The 20,890-nt window shown below is 36.1% G+C and overlaps 1 protein-coding gene and 1 pseudogene across 3 annotated transcripts in view; one reads left to right on the forward strand and one right to left on the reverse strand.

The window, feature by feature from the left end:
* The window catches only part of DTWD2 (DTW motif tRNA-uridine aminocarboxypropyltransferase 2), a 185,079-nt gene that overhangs the window by 100,771 nt on the left and 63,418 nt on the right, over positions 1–20,890 (forward strand). The gene's annotated exons all lie outside the window — the stretch shown is intronic.
* Positions 1–20,890, reverse strand: part of LOC118148964 (mitochondrial intermembrane space import and assembly protein 40 pseudogene) — a 26,848-nt pseudogene continuing 5,958 nt past the window's right edge.

Raw genomic sequence — 20,890 nt, forward strand, 5'->3', positions numbered from 1 at the left:
TTAACTTGACCCCACCTCTTCTTTGGTTGTAGTGGCCTTAGAGGGAGCTGTTTCTTCTACTTGTTCTGCTGGCTTCTTCTTTTCTTCCTCTTCTTCATCCTCATCCTCTTGGGGATAGAGGTCTGGTTATTTCTGCATGCATTCCTACATGGCCCAGAACTGGTCTACACAGTCTGACCCCTTGATCTCCTCCTTGCTATAGTGGAAGCAGGAAAAGGCCAACTTGAACTGTTCCCCACAGGGGTCGCTGGCCATTCCCCCAAGGCATGGGCAGTTACAGTTAATGTTTCCATTTGGTTGTATCAATCCATGCTCCTCCTCTGGATCATTGGGGTCATCAGCCACCAATTCTGCCTTGCTTGGTGACTTCTTCGGTCTTCTTTGGTTACAAATATGATTTGATCCTTCCCTTCCTGCTGGCAGTAGAACGTGGCTGCAGCCTGGCTTTGAAAACTTGCAGAAGTGGTGGCAGCAGCTTCAGCTTCACGCTGTGACCTCCCTGAATAGGTGTAATTAATGGTTCCATGTTATATGAGGAACTGAGGCTTGGTGGCAGGGTTAGGATCGGTTTATCAAGTTTGAAGAAGGAAAGACTGGAATGAGAATGGAGTTCTTATGATTTCAAATTCCACTGCTAGTGGCCTTACTATTTGTAGTGCCTCTTCAGTTTTAGGGACACCAGTGCTTTCATCCTTAATCCTAGTGTTTTAATTGTTGTTATCATCATTAGTCTTCATCAAGGTAGGCAGGATAACACTTGCTTCACAGTTTGGAATGTTTTGATGCCTGAAGCTTTGTATTTAGAGACTTGGGGTGAACTTGGAACACTCATGATCACAGTGAGCTTTCCTTCTGTTTTCCCTCATTCAGAATGCTGATATTTCAGTCATCTAATATTATATTCCATTTCTTCCATTGCAACTTAGACTGTACCTTAAATCATCACCTTCTCTAATTCCTGTTCTTACTGGATCACTAAAGCTCCACCCACTGGTTGGGATCTTTTTTTTTGAGACAGAGTCTCACTCTGTTGCCCAGACTGGAGTGCAGTGGCGAGATCTTGAGTCACTGCAACTTCTGCCTCATGGCTTCAGGCGATTCTCATGCCTAAGGCTCCTGAGTAGCTGGGATTACAGGTGCATGCCAGCATGCCTGGCTAATTTTTTGTATTTTTAGTAGAGATGGGGTTTCACTGTCTTAGCCAGGATGGTCTCAATCTCCTGACTTTGTAATCTACCCATCTCGGCCTCCCAAAGTGCTGGGATTACAGGTGTGAGCCCCTGCGCCCAGCCCGGATCCTGTTTTAAAGATAGGACTATGGTATTATCCCCCAGACTCTTATTACCTTGTCCCATGTACTACTTGGAGTGATCTTGGCTATTAACCACCATTTTGTTGTCAGTAAAGACATGGTAATTTGAACCGTTGGCTACCCGCTTTTGAGGCAAGCAGATAGTCTAGAGTCACTTATACCCTTCTTCTTCCTTTTCTATATCACCATATGTTAAAATTGATGTCATAGTAAGAACTTTCATGCTTCTTCCATTAGGATATGCTACCATCTTAGATAATCCTAAGTTACTAATTTGATGTTGAATCTTTGTACTTACCACATTTTCATCTTTGCCATTTGAACTATTCCTATTTAAATGAAATTGAACATTTAGAATTTTGTTAAAATAGTAATTCTCAATCTGAAATTTAAAGGAATTATTAGAACCTGTCTGTCATTTCCAGGTTGGTGGTAAGTGAAGCTAGGCTATGAATGATATTATCTAGAATGAGAATATGAGTAAAAAGAAAAGAATATTTAAGATTGGGCTTTCAGAAACTCTTTTATTTAATGGCCAGGGGAGAAGAATGAAAACACAGAGGAGACTAAGAAGGTATAGTCAGAGAGGTGGGGGGTGGTGTGTGGGGAAAGTAGGAGAGTCTGGTGTCTTGGAAATAAAGAGTATGTCACCAGAGTTGAATGCTGCTATGAGATTAATTAAAATGAAGACAGAGTAGCTCAGTTTTAGTGACATGATAGTCATTGTTGCATTGTTAAATTTAGTAAGAGCTGTTTTGGTGCACTTTTGGGATGGAAACCAGGTGGTATGTCTTAAGGGCAAGTGGAGGTGAGGAATCAAATCCCATTAGTATAGAAACTGTTTTGACTAGTTTGGGAAGAAGAAAAATGAGGTGAGAACCAGAGGAATTTTGAGGTCAGTAGAAAGTGTTTATTTCCAAGTAAGAAAGACAAACATATTTAAGAGTCAGAAGAAAGGCTCTAGTTGAGAGGTAGAGGTCAAGTGTAACATAGACAAAAAAAGGATATTTGATAGTATATAATATATCTGGGAAGCAAAATGGATGAATGAAACTGCTGTGAACATTCTTTTACGTCTTTTTGGGTTACATGTTTTTATTTATCTTGGGCAAATACCTAGGAGTAGAATTTCTGTATTTTTTCTTTAACTTTATAAGAAACTGCCAGTTATCTAAAGTGGTTATAGCATTTTACTTCTTCATCAACATTGTATATGAGAGTTCTAATTTTTCCACATCTAATTTCACCAACACTTGTCAGTGTCTTCAATTTTAATCATTTCAATGGCAGCATAGTGGTGTTTCATTGTGAGTTTAATTTGCATTTATAGTTTCCTTATGCTTAGTGATGTTGAGCATCTTTTCACATTTTCATTTGCCATCTTTAGTTCTTACTTAGTGACAAGTTTGTTCTTTCCTATTTGGAGGGATTTTTTTTTTTTTTTTTTTGAGACAGAATCTCGCACTGTCGCCAAGGCTGGAGTGCAGTGGCATGATTTTGGCTCACTGCGACCTTTCAAGTAGTTGAGATTACAAGTGTGCACCACCATGCCTGGCTACTTTTTATATTTTTAGTAGAAACAGTATTTGGTTTCACCATGTTAGCCAGGCTGGTCTCGAACTCCTGACCTCAGTTGATCCGCCCATCCCGATCCCGTCCTCCCAAAGTGCTGGGATTATACACATGAGCCACCATGCCTGACCTTAGGGGGATTACTTATTGCTGAGTTGCAAGAACAGGGAAGTTCTTTGTCAGATTTATGTATTGCAAAAATTTTGTTCTGCAGTTTTTTTTTTTTTTTTTGGTCACCCAGGCTGGAGTGCAGTGGCACGATCTTGGCTCACTGCAACTTCCGCCTCCCAGGTTCAAGCGATTCTCCTGCCTTCGCCTCCCAAGTAGCTGGGATTACAGGCATGTGCCACCACACCTGACTAATTTTTCTATCTTTAATAGAGATGGGGTTTCAGCATGTTGACCAGGCTGGTCTTGAACTCCTGACCCCAGGTGATCCACCTGCCTCAGCCTTTCAAAGTGCTGGAATTACAGACATGAGCCACCACACCTGGCCGCCTTTGTAATTTTTACTGTTGATTTTGAAGAGTAAAAGTTCAAATTTTTAATGAAGTTAATCAGTCTTTATTTTTCATGGTTTATGTTTTTTGTATGCAAAGAAATTTTTGCCTACTCAAAGATCACAACAATTTTTTCTACTTTTTTTCTAGAAATTTTATATTCTTAGCTGAGTGATATGTTTTGAGCAGTTATTCATCATCTGAGTTAATTTTTGTGTATTTTTCAAAGAAAGAGTCAAATGTCATTATTTAAAATTATGGCTATCTTGTTGTCTTAGCACCATTTGTGAAAAATATTTTTCATTCTCCTATTGAATTACCTTCACTCATTAAAAAAATTTGATATAGTTGTATATATGTTTTGGGTATATGCAATATTTTAATACATGTATACAATGTGTAACAATCAAATCAGGGTAATTAGAATATCCATCACTTCAAGCATTTATCTTTTCTTTGTGTTGGGAACATTACAATTCTTCTGTTCTAGGTATCTTGAAATATACAACACATTATCGTTGAGTATAATTTTCCTACTGTACTTTTGAAACTAGAATGTATTCCTTTATCTAAGTGTGTTTATATACTCATTAGCCAACTTTTCTTTATTGCACCCTCCTTTCCCTTCCTTTCTCAGCCTCTGGTAACTGCCCTTTTACTTTCTACCTTTATGAAATCAACATTTTTAGATCCCACATGAGCAAGAACATCGACTTTTGTCTTTCTGTGCCTGGTTTATTTCATTTAACATAATGATCTCCAGTTGCATCCATTTTGCTAGAAATAACAGGATTTTATTATTTTTTATGAATAAGTAATATTCCATGTTTTATATACCACGTTTGCTTGGTTTATTCATGTATTTATGGAGACTTAGGTTGATTCCACACATCTACTATAGTGTTGCAGTAAACACAGTAGTGCACACATCTCTTTGAGATACCGATTTTCTTTCTTTTGAATATATACTCAGCCATGGTATTGCTAGATCTTATGGTTGTTCTATTTTTAGTTTTTTCCTTTTCGTGTGTGTGTGAGTGTGTGTGTTTGTGTATTTAAGAGATAGGGTCTTGGCTGGGCATGGTGATTTATACCTGTAATTCCAGCATTTTAGCTGAAATTCCTCCCTGAAGTAGGAGGATTACTTGAGGCCAAGAGTTTGAGACTACTGTTGGTGACATAGAACCCATCTCTTAAAAAAAAAAAAACCAAAAAAATTAGCTGGGTGTGGTGGTGTGCTGCTCCTGTAGTCATAGCTACTTGGGAAGCTGAGGTGGGAGAATCCTTTGAACCCAGGAGTTTGCAGTTACAGTGATCTATGATTGTGCCGTTGTACTCCAACCCGGGTGACAGGGCAAGACTACTCTGTCTGGCCCAAAAAAAAAAAAAAAAAAAAAAAAAGGACAGGGTCCTCCCTATGTTGCCCAGGTTGGTCTTAAACTCCTGTCCTCAAAATTGGCTAAATATACACAAGTGAATCACCACACTTGGCTGGTATTTGAGGCACTTCCATACTATTTTCCATAATGGTTGCCCCTTTACATTCTCAGCAACCATGTACAACCTTTCCCCTTTGTTTCCATTCTCTCCACCATTTATTACTGCCTTTTTAATAATAGGCTTTCTAACCATGGTGAGATGATGTCTCATTGTGGTTCCGATTTGAATTTTCCTGATGATTAGTTGAACATTTTTTCCCATATACTTGTCTCTTTGTATGTTTTCTTTTGTGAAGTGTGTATTTTTAATTGGATTTTAATTTTTAATTTTTTTTTTTTTTTGAGATGGAGTTTTGCTCTTGTTACCCAGGCTGGAGTGCAATGGCGCGATCTCAGCTCACCGCAACCTCCGCCTCCTGGGTTCAGGCAATTCTCCTGCCTCAGCCTCCTGAGTAGCTGGGATTACAGGCATGCGCCACCATGCCCAGCTAATTTTTTGTATTTTGAGTAGAGACGGGTTCTCACCATTAATTTTTAATTTTTATTTTTGCTATTGTGTTGTTTGAGCTCGTTATATAGTCTGGTTATTAATCTGTTTTTGGGTGTATAGTTTGCCAATATTTCCTTTCATTCTGTAGATCATCTCTTTACTTTGTTAATGTTTCCTTTGCTGTACAGGAGCTTTTTAGCTTGATGTAATCCCAATCGTCTGTTTCTGCTTTTGTAGACTGTGCTTTTAAGATCTTGTCCCAAAAATCTTTGCCTCAACTGATGCCCTGAAGCTTTTCCTCAGTGTTTACTTCTACTACTTCCATAGTGTCAGGTCTTAGATTTACGTCTTTAATCCACTCTGATTTGATTTTTGTATCTAGTGAAAAATAGGATTATATAATAGTTCTATTTTTCTGCATGTGGATATCCAGTTTTCCCATCACTGTTAATTAAAGAGACTGATCTTTCCCCAGTGTATGTTGTTGGTGCCTTTGTTGAAAAGGAGTTGTCTATAACTAAGTGTATGGATTTATTTCTGGGTACTGTATTCTGTTCCATTGGTCTATGTGTCTTTTTATGATACTACCATGCTGTTTTGGTTGCTATAGCTTTATAGTATAATTTAAAATCAGATAATGTGACGCCTTCAGCTTTGTTCTTTTTGCTCAAAATTGCTTTAGCTATTCAGCATCTTTTGTGGTTCCATATGCATTGTAAGATTTCCTTTTTCTATTTCTAGGAAGAATGTCATTAGTATTTTGATAAGGATTGCATTGAATCTGAAGATTGCTTAGGGCAGTTTGGTCAGTTTAGCAATATTAATTCTTCCAATCCACGAGCATGGGGCATCTTTCTATTTTTTTGTATGTCTTTTTCAATTACTTTCCTCAGTGTTTTATAGGTTTCATTGTATAGATCTGTAACATCCTTGATTAAATTTGTTCATAGGTGTTTTTTTTCTTTGTAGCTTTGGTAAATGGCATTGCTTTCTTTATTTTTTCAGGTTATCACTGTTAGTGTATGGAAATGCTGTTTATTTTTTCATGTTGATTTTTCCATCCTGCAACTTTACTAAATGTGTCAATTCTATGTGTGTTGAGTCTTTAGATTTTTTTTTTTTTAAATATAAGGACATGTCGTCTACAAACAAGGCTAATTTGACTTTCCTTTCCAATTTGGATGCTCTTTATTTCTTCCTTTGCCTAATTGTTATGGCTAGGACTTCAGTACTGTGTTACATAACAGTGGTGAAAATGTGCTTTCTTGTCTTGTTCCAGTTCTTACTGGAAAGGCTTTCAGTTGTCCCCATTCAGTGTGATAATAGCTGTGGTTTTGTGATACATGGTCTTTATCATGTTCAGATATACCTGAACATGATAAAGGGTTTGCTGAGGGTTTTAATCATGAAAGGATATTGAATTTTGTTGAAATCTTTTTAGCATCTGTTGAAACATTTGTTCTTGGTTCTGTTAATGTAATGTATGTTTATTGATTTGCCTGTGTTGAACATGCTTGTATCCCTTGGATGAATCCTACTTAATCATGGTAAATGATTTTTTAATGTGTTGTTAAATTCTGTTTGCTAATATTTTGTTGAGACTTTTTACATTTGTGTTCATCAGGGATACCCTGATGCATTTTTTGAAAATACCTTGAACAAATACGTATATTTTGGGGTTCTCTTTCCTGTTTTATTTATTTATATGTTTTTTTTTTAAGTATCAATACCAGACTGCTGTGATTATTATAGCTTTGTGGGAAGAGTGGAAATCAGATAGTATATCTCTTAAATTCTTTCTTTCTCTCTCTCTCTTTTTTATCAAAATTGTGTTGTATTTTATTTTGCATTTCTGTGTATACATTTTTGAATCAGTTTTTGTTTTTCAACAAAAATCTTGCTAGGAGTTGGATTGGGATTGTAACATTTTGAATTACAAGTAGGGTTGAATAGAGAGTGAAGTGGCCTTTTCTAATCAGATTTATGTCTTAGAAGGGCCATTATTCTGTCAGAGTTTAAAAGTGGGTTAGAACAGAGCAGGACTGGAGTCAGAGCAGTTTGCCAGAGTTTAAGTCATAGATGATAAAAACTAGAAAAAAGACTGGTGGTATGTTATAGGGGAGTATATGTACTTTTGAAACCTGCATCAGTTCCCCCCCTTTTTCTTTTTTGATACAGTGTGTCCCTCTGTTGCCCAGGCTGGAGTGCAGTGGCAGGATCTCAGCTTACTGCAACTCCCACCCCCTAGGTTCAAGTGGTCCTCCTGCCTCAGCCTCCCAAGTGGGTTGGACTACAGGTGTGCACCACCACACCCAGCTAATTTTTGTAGTTTTTGTAGAGACAGGACTTCCTTATGTTGGCCAGGCTGGTCTTGAACTCCTTACCTCAGGTGATCTGTCCACCTTGGCCTCCCAGTGTGCTGGGATTACAGGTGTGTGCCACTGTGCCTGGCCTGTTGAAGTTTTCTGTTGCTCTCATAACAAATTGCCACAAACTGAGCGGCTTAAAACAGCACAAATATATTATTCTTCCCTTATGAAGGTCCAAAGTCTGGTATATTTCTCACCAGACTGAAATCAGTTTGTTGGCCAACTGTGTTCCCTTCTGCAGGATCTGAGATAGAAACCTTCATTCTCATTTGGCTTGTTGGCAGAATTCATGTATTTGTGCTTGTAGATCCGAGATTTCTGTTTTCTTGCTGGCTGTTAGCTGAAGACTGTTCCCAGCTTCTAGAGGCTATTTGTGCTCCTTGGCTTGTGGTCCTCTCCATTCATTTTTTTTTTCTTTTTGAGACAGAGTCTCCTATGTAGCCCAGACTAGAGTGCAGTGGCGCAATCTCGGCTCACTGCAATCTCTGCCTCCCATATTCAAGTGATTCTTCTGCCTCAGCCTTGTGAGTAGCTGGGACTACAAGCGTGCACCACTAAGTTTTTGTATTTTTAGTAGAGATGGGGTTTCACTGTATGTGCCAGGCTGGTCTTGAACTCCTGACCTCATGATCCACACGCCTGGATCCACACGCCTGGATCCACATGATCCACACGGCCTCCCAAAGTGCTGGGATTACAGGTGTAAGCCACCACCCCTGCCCTCTGTTAGAAATAAGGCTCAGAGTTGTAAGGAAAAACGAGCACTCAGACAAAGGATTTCTCAGCAGAAATCCTTCTTCTGCACAGAAGGGTGCCTCCCATTGGCTAGTTGCCACAAGAGTTCCTCGAACAAAGGAGAGTAGAAGTTTTCATTTCTAGTGCGACTCCTGCTGTTGTGTCTTTTCCCCACTGGCTAGGATCAGACTGCACAATCTAAAGTAGACCAGATTGGCTAAACATTTAAACTTTCTTTGATAAGGTGGATATGTGATGGGAGTTGGGGGAGAGGAGGAAGTGGTGTCTGTGGCAAACTAGAGAGCTAGTCTTTTCCCAAATAAGGAAAAGAATATGAGCTGGTTCTGATAATGCCACTGGTGCTCTGTCATGCCTGGGCATGTAGTAAAGTCAGAAAGAGGAAAAGGAGAAGAAGGTTGCTGAGGGGGAGTGGGGAGGAGGTTACTGGAAATTAAAGAATAAAAGGTTGAGCAGGCTGTTTGAAGAGAAACCTTGCCATATCTCACACCCTCCATTTTTAAAGCCAGCAATGGTGGGTTGATTCCCTTCTGCTTTCTCCTCTTTTTTTTCAGTCTCGTCTTTCTGACCCAAATAGTAAAAGTTCTAGGAAAGGTTTTAAGGATTCATGTGATTAGATTGGGCTCATCCATGTAATCTAGTATAATCTCCCCATCTGAACATCTTTAATTTGGTCACATCTACAAAAATTGAAAAACTATAAAAATATATATTCAGAACTCTCATTTCTTTCTATATCCCTTCTTTCTTGTTTCCACATATCCTCTATGGGTAATCAATTTCATTGACTTCTTGTTTATTTTTCCTCTATTGCATTTTTTAGAAAACTGATGAGTGCATGCACACACACACACACACACACACACACATACACACACACACTTCCATGTTTTTTTTTGAGACTCCCTTTCTCTGTGGCCCAGGATAGAGTGCAGTGGTGTGATCTCAGCTCCCAGGTTCAAGCAATTCTCATGCCTCAGCCTCCCAAATAGCTGGACCACAGCAGCACTCTAATTTTTGTATTTTTAGTAGAGACAGGGTTTCACTATGTTGGCCAGGCTGGTATCAAACTCCTGATCTCAAGTGATTGGCTCACCTTGGCCTCTGAAAGTGCTGAGATTATGGGAGTGAACCACCATGCGTGGGCCTTCATTTCCACTTTTTTTAATACAGAAGAATAGTATTGTATATATTCCTTGGCAAACTGCTTTTTTTTCCTTTTTCTTAACAGTATTTTCCAGTAATCAGTCCCATATCTGTTCAGAGATCTTCCTTATTGTTTTTTATAGCTTCCATATTCTTTCTTACATTCTTTAAGTGGATAAACTATAGTTATTCAACCAGTTTCCATAGAAATGTGTTTAGATTGTTTCTAAGGTTGCCCTGACAAATAATGCTGTAATGAATAATCTTTGTACATATGTTGTTTCATATTTAGGGAGGTTTTTTTTAACCTCCTAGAAGTGGGATCAGATGGAAAATACACATGTAGTTTTGTTAAATACCATAAAATGTCCTTGCATTGATTTTCTGCCATTTTATGACAATGCATATTTCCCAGTAGTCTTTCCCACAAAGTTGTCAAGATTTTGGATGCTTTCTGTCAATTGGACAGGTGAGAAATGGCATTTAAAATTAATTTAAATATAATTTATATGAAATAAAATGAATTTATTTAAAATATATAGTTGATGCTTTTTGTCAAATATGTAATTCATGTAAGCATCACAACTAAAATGTAGATTCTTCAGTAAATATGTAGAACAATTTCTATCATATCCCATTATGATTTTAGTGAGTTTACTTACTGCAAACAGTCATAGTGTTTAAACCAGTATGCTTTTGCTTCTGAGTTAGATTGGTGATTTAAAAAAGATAAACCAATTTTATCAATTTTGTCAATATGTATGTGAATATTTAAGTATTTATTTGAATGCATGATTATCTTATTGTAAAATTTGAGGTATGTTTGGCACAACTTAGATATGTGAACTACTTTTTTCAACTTTATTTGATAAAATCTAAATATAGATGAAATATTTTAGATTAAAATTTGGCCTCCTAATGAAAATGTTCTGTATAGATAAAATGCACACTAGATATCAAAGATTATTTTGTAAAAGAAAAATAAAACATCTTAGTAATCTATGTAATGATTACATGTTAAAATATTTTATTTTGGATCTGTTGGGGTAAGTAAATTATTATTAAAATTAATTTTACCTTTTTAACTTCTTTAAATATGGATATTAGAACATTTAACATTATACATATAGCTTACATGATATATTTTATTAGCATTGAACTAGATTTTTTTTTGCTTGTAAAAAATTTAGGGGTTTTTCTTTCTGAATGTTTGAGGTTAAGAGACTTAAAGGCAGTTTGGTCTTAATTCAATCACTAGTAATTTCTTGGTTATTCTTGTTATTTCAACCATTCTGTTAGTAAAGGTTAGTACATTCCATTTATTTGTTAAATATTAGTGTCATCATTCAGTGAATCTTAGTGTGTTACAGTCATATGTGAAAGCATCTAATAAAGTGAAATGACTTTATATTTGTACAAAATTTAGTGAGCTATGTTATGATACTGCTGGTGTTTAAACCTCTGATTGCTTACATTCTTTCAGAGGAGTACATTATTCAGAGATATTTTGCATAGCCACAATTGAGAGTAGGCTGTGAGCAGCAGTATATGCATTGTAGACTTTTTTGCAACAGCTGTCACAGTTGGCAAAGGTAATGCTGGAGAAGCACTGTATTAAATTGGTCCAGTAGTCGTAATTAATTCAGAGAAAGAAGAGCTGTTTGCATAGCAGACGTGCTTGGCATAGTTAGGCAACTGTATGATTATGTGCCTCAATTACCGGGCATCATGGATAAAACTGCCTCTGTTTGAGTTATGTGGATTGCATAGAGGGAACAGATGGCGAAAAAAAATGCTTGACCTTCTATTATATTGCCATACTAATAATGAAATAATTTTTTTTCTAAAGAATTAGCATAATTTTCCTGGAGATTTTGAAAACAAATACAAATGGAAAAATTTAGCCAAATTTAATCAGAGGAAAGAAGTTATAGTAAAAAAATCTCTTCTACTGCATCTGGAAATTACTAATGAAATCTCATTATGGGTAAAGTTGTTATATAAGTATGTAGGTATTTTTCACCTTACAGAATTTTACATATAGCTCTCTATACATTTCTGCTCTGTTCTTCTGCTTACTAATGAACTATGCACATTTTATTTATTTAAAATTTTTAGCTTCCAAATTATTTAACACAAATGAATTATGCACATTATATAAAACATTTTTTTACAGGTACATTTATTTGACTTCTGGAATGAAGAGAGAAATTCATGTAATTAGAGCACAAAACTCATGAAATCAGGAATTTGATTGCTTTAATTTGCAGCCTTAGGATTGCTTTCTAAAATAAGGTCCACTTGTTTTCAAAGATATATAGAAATTTAAATGAATTAATTTAAAATCTAAGAACCTTAAAATTTATAAAATGTAAATTCCTGAAGTATATATAAGACATATGTGTTCAGGACTTGATTATACCTAGTGTAATGAAATGTGTAGACCTAGGCTCCGATGTTAGACTGGCTTTATACCTGGCTCCACAACTTATTTGCTATTTGACATAGCAAATTACCTCTCTACCCTTGGTTTCCTCTTTTGTAAAATGGTAATAATGTAGCATTTACTTAACAGATGGTTGTGAGATAATAGGTGCAAAGCACTTAGGATGGCTTCTGACTTGTATTGCATACTCACTAAATATTATTTATTGATGTTTTATTTAATGATATTTACTTTCTTTTGACAGAAAACAGACTTCAGTTTTTTTCTAGGTTAATAGATTTTATTATGTATTATATTATTAGCAAATTGAAGCAGAATGATGCATATGTTTCTGAAACCAGAGGGTCTTGAGTATCAGTGGAGAGCTAAGTAGATTTTCGTTCTTTCCTAAAAAATTATATTTCTTTTTTCGTTATTTTTTATTGTCTGGGGTACACATGCAGATCATACAGGATTGTTCCATAGGTACATACATGGCAATGTGGTTTGCTGCCTTCATTCCCCTGTCACCTATATCTGGAATTTATCACCAATTATCACTCCTCAACTTCCCCACCCCCACTATCCCTCCCTGAGCCCTTCCCCAACAGACCCCAGTGTGTGATGCTTCCCTCCCTGTGTCCATGTGTTCTCATTGTTCAACACCCACCTGTGAGTGAGAACATGTGGTGTTTGATTTTCTGTTCTTGTGTCAGTTTGCTGAGATTGATGGTTTCCAAATTCATCCCTGTCCCTACAAAGGACACGAACTCATCATTTTTTATGGCTGCGTAGTATTCCATGATAGATATGTGCCATATTTTCCTTGTCTATTCTATCATTGATGGGCATTTGGGTTGGTTCCAGGTCTTTGTTATTGTAAACAGTGCTGCAGTGAACATACGTGTGCACATGTCTTTATAATAGAATCATTTATAATCCTTTGGGTATATACTCATTAATGGAATTGCTGGGTCAAATGGAATTTCTGTTTCTAGGTCCTTGAGGAATTGCTGCAGTGTCTTCCACAATGGTTGTACGATTTTACGCTCCCACCAACAGTGTAAAAGTGTTCCTATTTCTCCACATCCTCTCCAGCATCTGTTGTCTCCTGATTTTTTAATAATCACCATTCTAACTGGTGTGAGATGGTATCCCATCATGGTTTTGATTTGCATTTCTCTAATGACCAGTGATGATGATCATTTTTTCATATGTTTGTTGGCCTCATATATGTCTTCTTTTGTAAAGTGTCTGTTCATATCCTTCGCCCACTTTTGAATGGGTTTGTTTGTTTTTTTTCTTGTAAATCTGTTTTAGCTCTTTGTAGATTTTGGATATAATTCCTTTGTCAGATGGGTAGATTGCAAAAATTTTTTCCCATTCTGTTGGTTGCTGATTCACTGTAATGATTGCTCCTTTTGCTGTACAGAAGCTCTGGAGTTTAATTAGATCCCATTTGTCTATTTTGGTTTTTGTTGCCAATGCTTTTGGTGTTTTAGTCATGAAGTCCTTCCCTATGCCTATGTCCTGAATGGTTTTGCCTAGGTTTTCTTCTAGGGTTTTTATGGTGTTAGACTTATGTTTAAGTCTTTAATCCATCTGGACTTAATTTTAATGTAAGGTGTCAGAAAGGTATCCAGTTTCTGCTTTCTGCACATGGCTAGCCAGTTTTCCCAACACCATTTATTAAACAGGGAATTCTTTCTCCATTGCTTGTTTTTGTCAGGTTTGTCAAAGATCATACGGTTGTAGATGTGTGGCATTGCCTGTGATGGCTCTGTTCTGTTCCATTGGGCTCTTTTTTGGTTCCATATGAGTTTTAAGATAATTTTTTCTAGTTCTGTGAAGAATCTCAATGAGAGTTTGATAGGAATAGCATTGAATCTAATTACTTTGGGTAGTATGTCTATTTTAATGTTTTTCCATTTGTTGTGATATCTCTGAATTTTTTTTAGCAGTATTTTGTAGTTTTCCTTAAAGAGATCTTTCACTTCCTTAGTTAGCTGTATTCCTAAGTATTTTATTCTTTTTGTAGCAGTTGTGAATGGGAGTAGATTTCTGATTTGGCTGTCAGCTTAACTGTTGTTGGTGTGTAGGAATGCTAGTGATTTTTTGCATATTTATTTTATATTCCAAAACTTTGCTTAAGTTGTTTATTAGCTTAGGAAGCTTTTGGGATGAGACTATGGGGTTTTCTAGATCTAGGATATGCTGTCTGCAAATATGGATAGTTTGACTTTCTCTCTTCATTTTTGGATGCCCTTTATTTCTTTCTCTTGCTTGATTCCCCTGGCCATGACTTCAAATAATATGTTGGAGTGGTGAAAGAGGGCATTCTTATCTTGTGCTGGTTTTCAAGGGATATACTTCCATCTTTTACCCATTCAGTATGAAGTTGGCTGTTGGTTTGTCATATATGGCTCTTATTATTTTGAGGTATGTTTCTTCAGTGCCTGATTTCTTGAGAGTTTTTAACATGAAAAGGAGGAAAAACTAAACAAAAAAAGGGAGTTTTTAACATGAATGGATATTTAATTTATTGAAAGCCTTTTCTGCATCTATTGAGATAATGAGTGGTTTTCGTCTTTAGTTTTGTTTTTTGTGATGAATCACATTTATTGATTTGCATATGTTGAACTAACCTTGCCTTCCAGGGATAAAGCCTACCTGTTTGTGGTGGATAAGCTTTATGATGTGCTGTTGAATTTAGTTTTCCATTATTTTGTTGGGCATTTTTGTTGATGGTCACAAGAATAGTTGCCTGTAGTTTTCTTTTTTTTGTTATGTCTCTGCCAGGTTTTGGTATTAGGATGATGCTGGCCTTGCAGAATGAGTTTGAGTAGGAATGATGCCAGTTCTCAATATTTTGGATACTAGTCCTCCTCAATATTTTGGAATAGTTTGAGCAGGAATGATACCAGTTCTTTTTGTACATCTTGTAGAATTCAGCTGTGAATCCATCTGGTCCTTGGCTTTTTTTGGTTGGTAGATTATCACTGCCTCCATTTCAGAGCTGATTTTTGGTCTATTTAGGGAGGGTTTCAGTCTTGGGAGGGTGTATGTGTCCATGAATTTATCCATTTCCTTTAGATTTTTTAGTTTATGTGCATGGAGGTGTTCATAATACCCTGATGGTTGTTTGTATTTCTGTGGGGTCAGTGGTAATATGACCTCTCGTCGTTTCTAATTGTATTTATTTGAATCTTATCTCTTTTCTTATTTCTTAGTCTAGCTAGTGGTCTATTTTTGAAATTTTTTTTCAAAAAAACAACTCCTGGATTCCTTGATATTTTGAATGGTTTTTCATGTCTTAGTCTCCTTCAGTTCATGGTTTGTCATGTCTTAGTCTTTTTCACCTCTGATTTTGGTTATTTCTTGTCTTCTGTTGACTTTGGGATTTGTTTCCTCTTGATTCTTTAGTTCTTTTAGTTGTGATGTTAGGTTGTTAACTTGAAATCTTTGTAACTTTTTGATGTGGGCATTTAGTGCTATACATTTTTGTCTTAACACTGCCTTAGTTCTGGTATGGTGTAGCTTTGTTCTGATTAGTTTCAAAGAACTTCTTGATTTCTGCCTTGATTTTATTATTTACCCAAAAATCATTCAGGAGCAGGGTATTTAATTTCCATGTAATTGTATGGTTTTGAGTGAATTTTCTTTGTCTTGATTTTAATTTTGATTGTGTTGTGGTCCAAGAGACTACTTGTGATTTTAATTCTTTGGCATTTGCTGAAGAGTGTTTTATTTCTGCTTATGTGATCAATTTGAGTATGTGTTATATGGCAATGAAAAGAATGTACATTTTATTGTTTCTCGCGGAGAGTTCTGTAGATACCTATTAGGTCCATTTGATCCAGTCTGAATATCTTTGTTCATTTTCTGTCTTGATCTGAGTAAGATTGTCAGTGGGGTGTTAAAGTCTCCCACTTACTGTGTGGAAGTCTAAGCCTAAGTCTCCTTGAACATCTCTAGGAACTTGCTTTATGAATCTGGATGCTCCTGTGTTAGGTGCATATATATTTAGGATAGTTAGCCCTTCTTGTTGAATTGAACCCTTTACCATTATGTAATGCACTTTTTTGTCTTTTATGATCGTTGTTGGTTTAAAGTCTGTTTTTCTTTGTTTGTTTTTGTTTTTTTAAGAAACTAGGATCACAACCCCTGCTTTTTCTATTTTTTATTTGCTTGGTAGATTTTTCTCCATCACTTTATTTTGAGCCTATGTTGTCACTGCATGCAAAAGAGTGTCTTAAAGACAATATACCAATGGGTTTTGGTTCTTTATCCAGGTTGCCACTCTGTGTCTTTTTATTGGGGCGTTTAGCCCATTTACTTGTAAGGATAGTATTGATATGTGTGGATTTGTTCCTTCATGATATTAGCTGGTTATTTAGCAGACTTCTTTATGTGGTTATGTGGTTGCTTCATAGTGTCACTGCTCTGCATACTTCAATGTCTTTCCTATCCATATTTTATCTCCATAGTTAGTGGTCTTTCCTATCAATTTTTAGCACTTTGTTCAGGAACTCTTGAAAGGCAAGTCTGCTGTTAACAGTTTTCCTCAGCATTTGCTTGTTTGAAAAGGATTTTATTTTTTCTTTCTTACGAATCTTTGTTTGGAAGTTATGTAATTCTGGATTGGAATTTCTTTTCTTTTTTTTTTTTTGAAGCTGAGAGATGTTATTCTTTTCTTTAAGAAATATTGAATATTGGCCTCCAATCTCTTCTGGCTTGTACTGTTTCTGCTGAGAGGTTTGCTCTCTGATGGGTTTCTCTTTTTCTCTGACTGCCTTTAACATTTTTTTCTTTTATTTTGACCTCGGAGAATCTCATGATTATATGTCTTGTGGTTGATTTTCTTATGGAGTATCTTACTGGGGTTCTCTGCATTTTTGGAAGTTGAATGTTGGCCTCTCTATCCAGATTGGGGAAGTTCTCCTGGATGGTATCCTGAAATATGTTTTCCAGATTGGTTCCATTCTTCTCATTTCTTTCAAGTACCCTAATCAGTTGTAAATTTGGTCTCTATGTAATCCCATATTTTTTTGGAGGTTTTGTTCATGACTTTTCTTTCTTTTTTCTCTATTCTTCTCTGCCTATTTTATTTTAGAAAGCCAGTCTTCAGGTTCTGAGATTCTGTCCTTCACTTGGTCTGTTCTGCTGTTAATACTTTTGATTGCATTTTGAAATTCTTATGGTGTGTTTTTCAGCTTTATCAGGTTGGTTACAGTCTTCAGTGGTGGTTGGCAGGGGTGGTGGCATCCTGCATTCTCACATGCTGATGGTGTAAATAAAGCATAACTCACCATGCAGGCATGTACCAGCAAAGTGAGGTAGGGAGGTGCTGTGGGCTTGTGGGGATGCTGCAGTATGAGGAAGCTTCATGCAGGCTATTGTATGACTATAGGGGATACCTTGCTGAAGCTCTACTGGTCTGGCATGGTCATCTGTGCAGAAGCTATGGTGTGGGTTCCCAGGGCACCCAAGACTGTTCTTTAAGCAGATGTGACTAGGCTGGGACCCTGGGAGAGGCCAGCCAATAAGGGGTGCTCAGGTCAGACTAGCCCCATCTGATGTGCAAGACTGCTCTTCAGAGTTCAGGTGTGACAGTTCTTCTAGGGCTAAAGTCTCTTATGGGAGCAAGTTGAGCCTAGTGGGATGGCTGTCGTTGGCTGTGCTCCACTATAGGCACTGTTACACCAAACTCTCTGGGTTCCACATCAGCTTGCTGCCCCACCACTCCTTGAAGCAGCTTCTCCTGCTACCTCAAGTGTCCATGGTGGTCAAGGGGTCCCCTCCTGTCAGGGATCCAGAGGCCCATGTTGAGAGCAGGTTGCTCCTTGCCAGTTCAACTCACCTGCTCCTCTGGAGCTGTTGCAGCTCAAAAATGATTGCAGTGGCAATCATGGTTCACTGCAGCCTTAGCTTTCCAGGCTCAAATGATCCTTCTACCTCAGCCTCCTGAGTAGCTGAGGCTACAGGTACACACCACTGCACTTGGCACTGCACTTTAATTTTTTTGGTAGAGTCAGAGTCTCACTGTCTTGCCCTAGGCTGGTCTCGAACTCCTGGATTCAAGCAGTCCTTCTACCTTAGCCTCCCAACATGTTCGTTGTAGGAATTTTTATATGTTCTGGATGTTAACCTCTTATTCGATGTACAATTTGCAGATATTTTCTCCCATTCTGTGAGTTGCCTTTTTACTTCTTGATTGTGTTCTTTAATGCAGTTTTAAAATTTGAGGTTGGCTAATTTATCTATTTTTTTTTTGTTGCCTGTACATTTTTTTGAATGTGGGTATCTCATTTCTGACACCACTTGTTGAAAATGTTGTTCTTTTCCCATTTAATGGTCTTGTAACATGTGCTGAAAATTATCTTACCATTATACGAGAGTTTATTTTTGAGCTCTTTATTCTGTTTCATTGGTTTTAATCAGTCTTTATTCTAGTGCCACACCATCTGATTACTATAGCTTAAGAGTAAGTTTTGAAATCAGGAAGTATGGGATTTCCAACTTAGTTCTTTTTCAAGATTGTTTTGACTATTTGTAGTTTATCGAGATTCCATATGAATTTTAGATTTTTTGTTTTTACTTCTGCAAAAAAGACTTGGGATTTTGATAGGAATTGCATTGGTTTGTAGACTTCTGTTGGCAGTATTGACATTTTAACAATATTAAGTCTTTTAACCCATGAAAGTGGGATTTTTTTCATTTATTGGTATCTTCTTTCTTTCAGCAGTGTAGTGTATGGTTTTTAAGTGTTGTTATAGATGACTGCATGTTCATGTATATTTTTCTTTTTATCAATATAAGACATGTTAGTGGGGAGGGAATACATTCTTGGGGTCAATCTGACAACCTGATGTAATCATATGTATTTCTCAAAGATGCTTTCATAATACTTAGTTAAGAAAATGGAAGACCAGAGAGGTTAGATAACTTGCTCAAGGACATGCTATTAGACAGTCTGGCTCAAGAGAGTTTTTAATCATTCTGCTGTCTTGAAAAATTGTCTTGCTGAAAAGATGGAGGTTAGATAATATAAATTATTACTTGAAAACAGATGTTTAGCTGGAGTATAGTTGTAAGGATTTTTTTTTTTCTCCTGCAGAATTCTTTAAAGTCTTTTGGAGTAAGGAATTCTATCTTGGATCCATAGAATAAATTTTTTCTTTTTGATTAGTTATTTTGAGGTAAATTAGATTATGTATGCTCTTCAGTTTTGAACTAATATATTACATATTCTGCCTATAAAGTTTATAAATCATTACCTCATTCCATTATTCTACTTTGTAATATGGTTGTCCATTTCAGGCCAACATAAATTTAGTTTTCTTTAACTGTAAGTTTTTAATGTGTTTTTATAGCTTAGTAGGTATTTAGATTAGTAATTACTACATTTTGTCAAAATCTTCCTATGTTTTTCAGCCTAAAAATATTTTTTAACTCTAATTATAATAACAGTTATATAATGCATTTGTGTGTTTCTTTGAAATCATATGGAATTTATAGTGTAATTGAAGAAGAAATTATATTTTTATAACATCAAATTCTTCGTTTTCTCACAAATTTTACCTTTCAATTTATTTCAAGTCTTCTGTGTTCCTTTGTAGAGTATTAATGTTCATTTATGTTTTGCCCATTTTTTGAACTGCGTTTTTGTCATAGCACTGGATTCAATTTGTTTATGAAGACTCTAGAATTTTTGCATCAGTGTTATTATAAATGTTATTGACACATGGCTTCCTCATGGGAAATAATATGTGTTGATTCTGTAATCACTAGTATACTGTCTATAGAAACTATTTGTTTCAGATGCTTTTGATGATTTTTTTTTTAAAGTATCATACAATTTTTAAACTGTAAGGTCTCTGGTACTTTCACAAATTTACATGTGAGGAAACTAATTTGAGAACTTTAAGTGACTTTTCTGGTGTTAAACAACTAGTTAATTTTAAGTGGGAGAGATTTTTTAAAGGCAGGTTATAATTTAGCATTTTTTAGATTCATAATTTTTATGTTTGGTTGTTCTAAAATGGAATATGTTAAGGCATTTTGCTTCTAAGGCTCATCAGTTACTCTCCTTCCCAGAAATCACTGACACACACAGACACCACACACATACATATCTCTTTTAGACCTTCAGTACATTTTGTAAACTTTTACTGGTTGTCAGCTACTCTGGAGCAAGCTTTGATGATATTAAGGTCTATAAGAGAGGAAAGGTCCTTGCTTAAGTGTGTGTTGTAAATCAACTGAAAAGTGGTTCTTATTTTTTAGATTTATTGAATCCTAAGGAGATAGGTTATATTCTATACTTTATGAAAAAATGAAAAATTTATTATTTCCATTTTTGAAATGTTTATTGTGAATCAGTGAGATAAAATGAGGACATTTTTGCTCTCATCAGTTTTCTAGCTTTAAAAAATGAGGCCAAAGTGAGGCAAAATAAGGAGCATAATTTTTCCTTGTGATATAATGGCTCTTCAACTACTCTTGTGTTTCTTAAATTTTTCATTTGTATGTATTTAGACAGTTTTTAAAAATTAACTTCAAAGGAAGTTTGAGAAAACACGTCCATGCCAAAATGTAAAGGTTCAAATTTTAAGCTTTATTTTCTCTTACTCTCTAAATATGTATGTATTTACTTACATATATGATTCTTTTTCTCTAATATTTTTGTTTTTTATTTTTTTACATAGTATTTTTGGTATATAGTATATTTAGAAACCAACTGAAGGGAAAGTAAAGTTAGAAGTACATATTTATACTCATGAGTCCAAAGCAGTGGTTCTTGAGTCAGCAAGTGCTTTATTCCTTTATGCTCTTTTTGCATAAAGTATAAGCCAGTCGTAATGTCATTTAACATGTTTTACAT

This window comes from Callithrix jacchus, chromosome 2 (assembly GCF_049354715.1).
Source record: "Callithrix jacchus isolate 240 chromosome 2, calJac240_pri, whole genome shotgun sequence".
Classification (NCBI taxonomy): domain Eukaryota; kingdom Metazoa; phylum Chordata; class Mammalia; order Primates; family Cebidae; genus Callithrix; species Callithrix jacchus.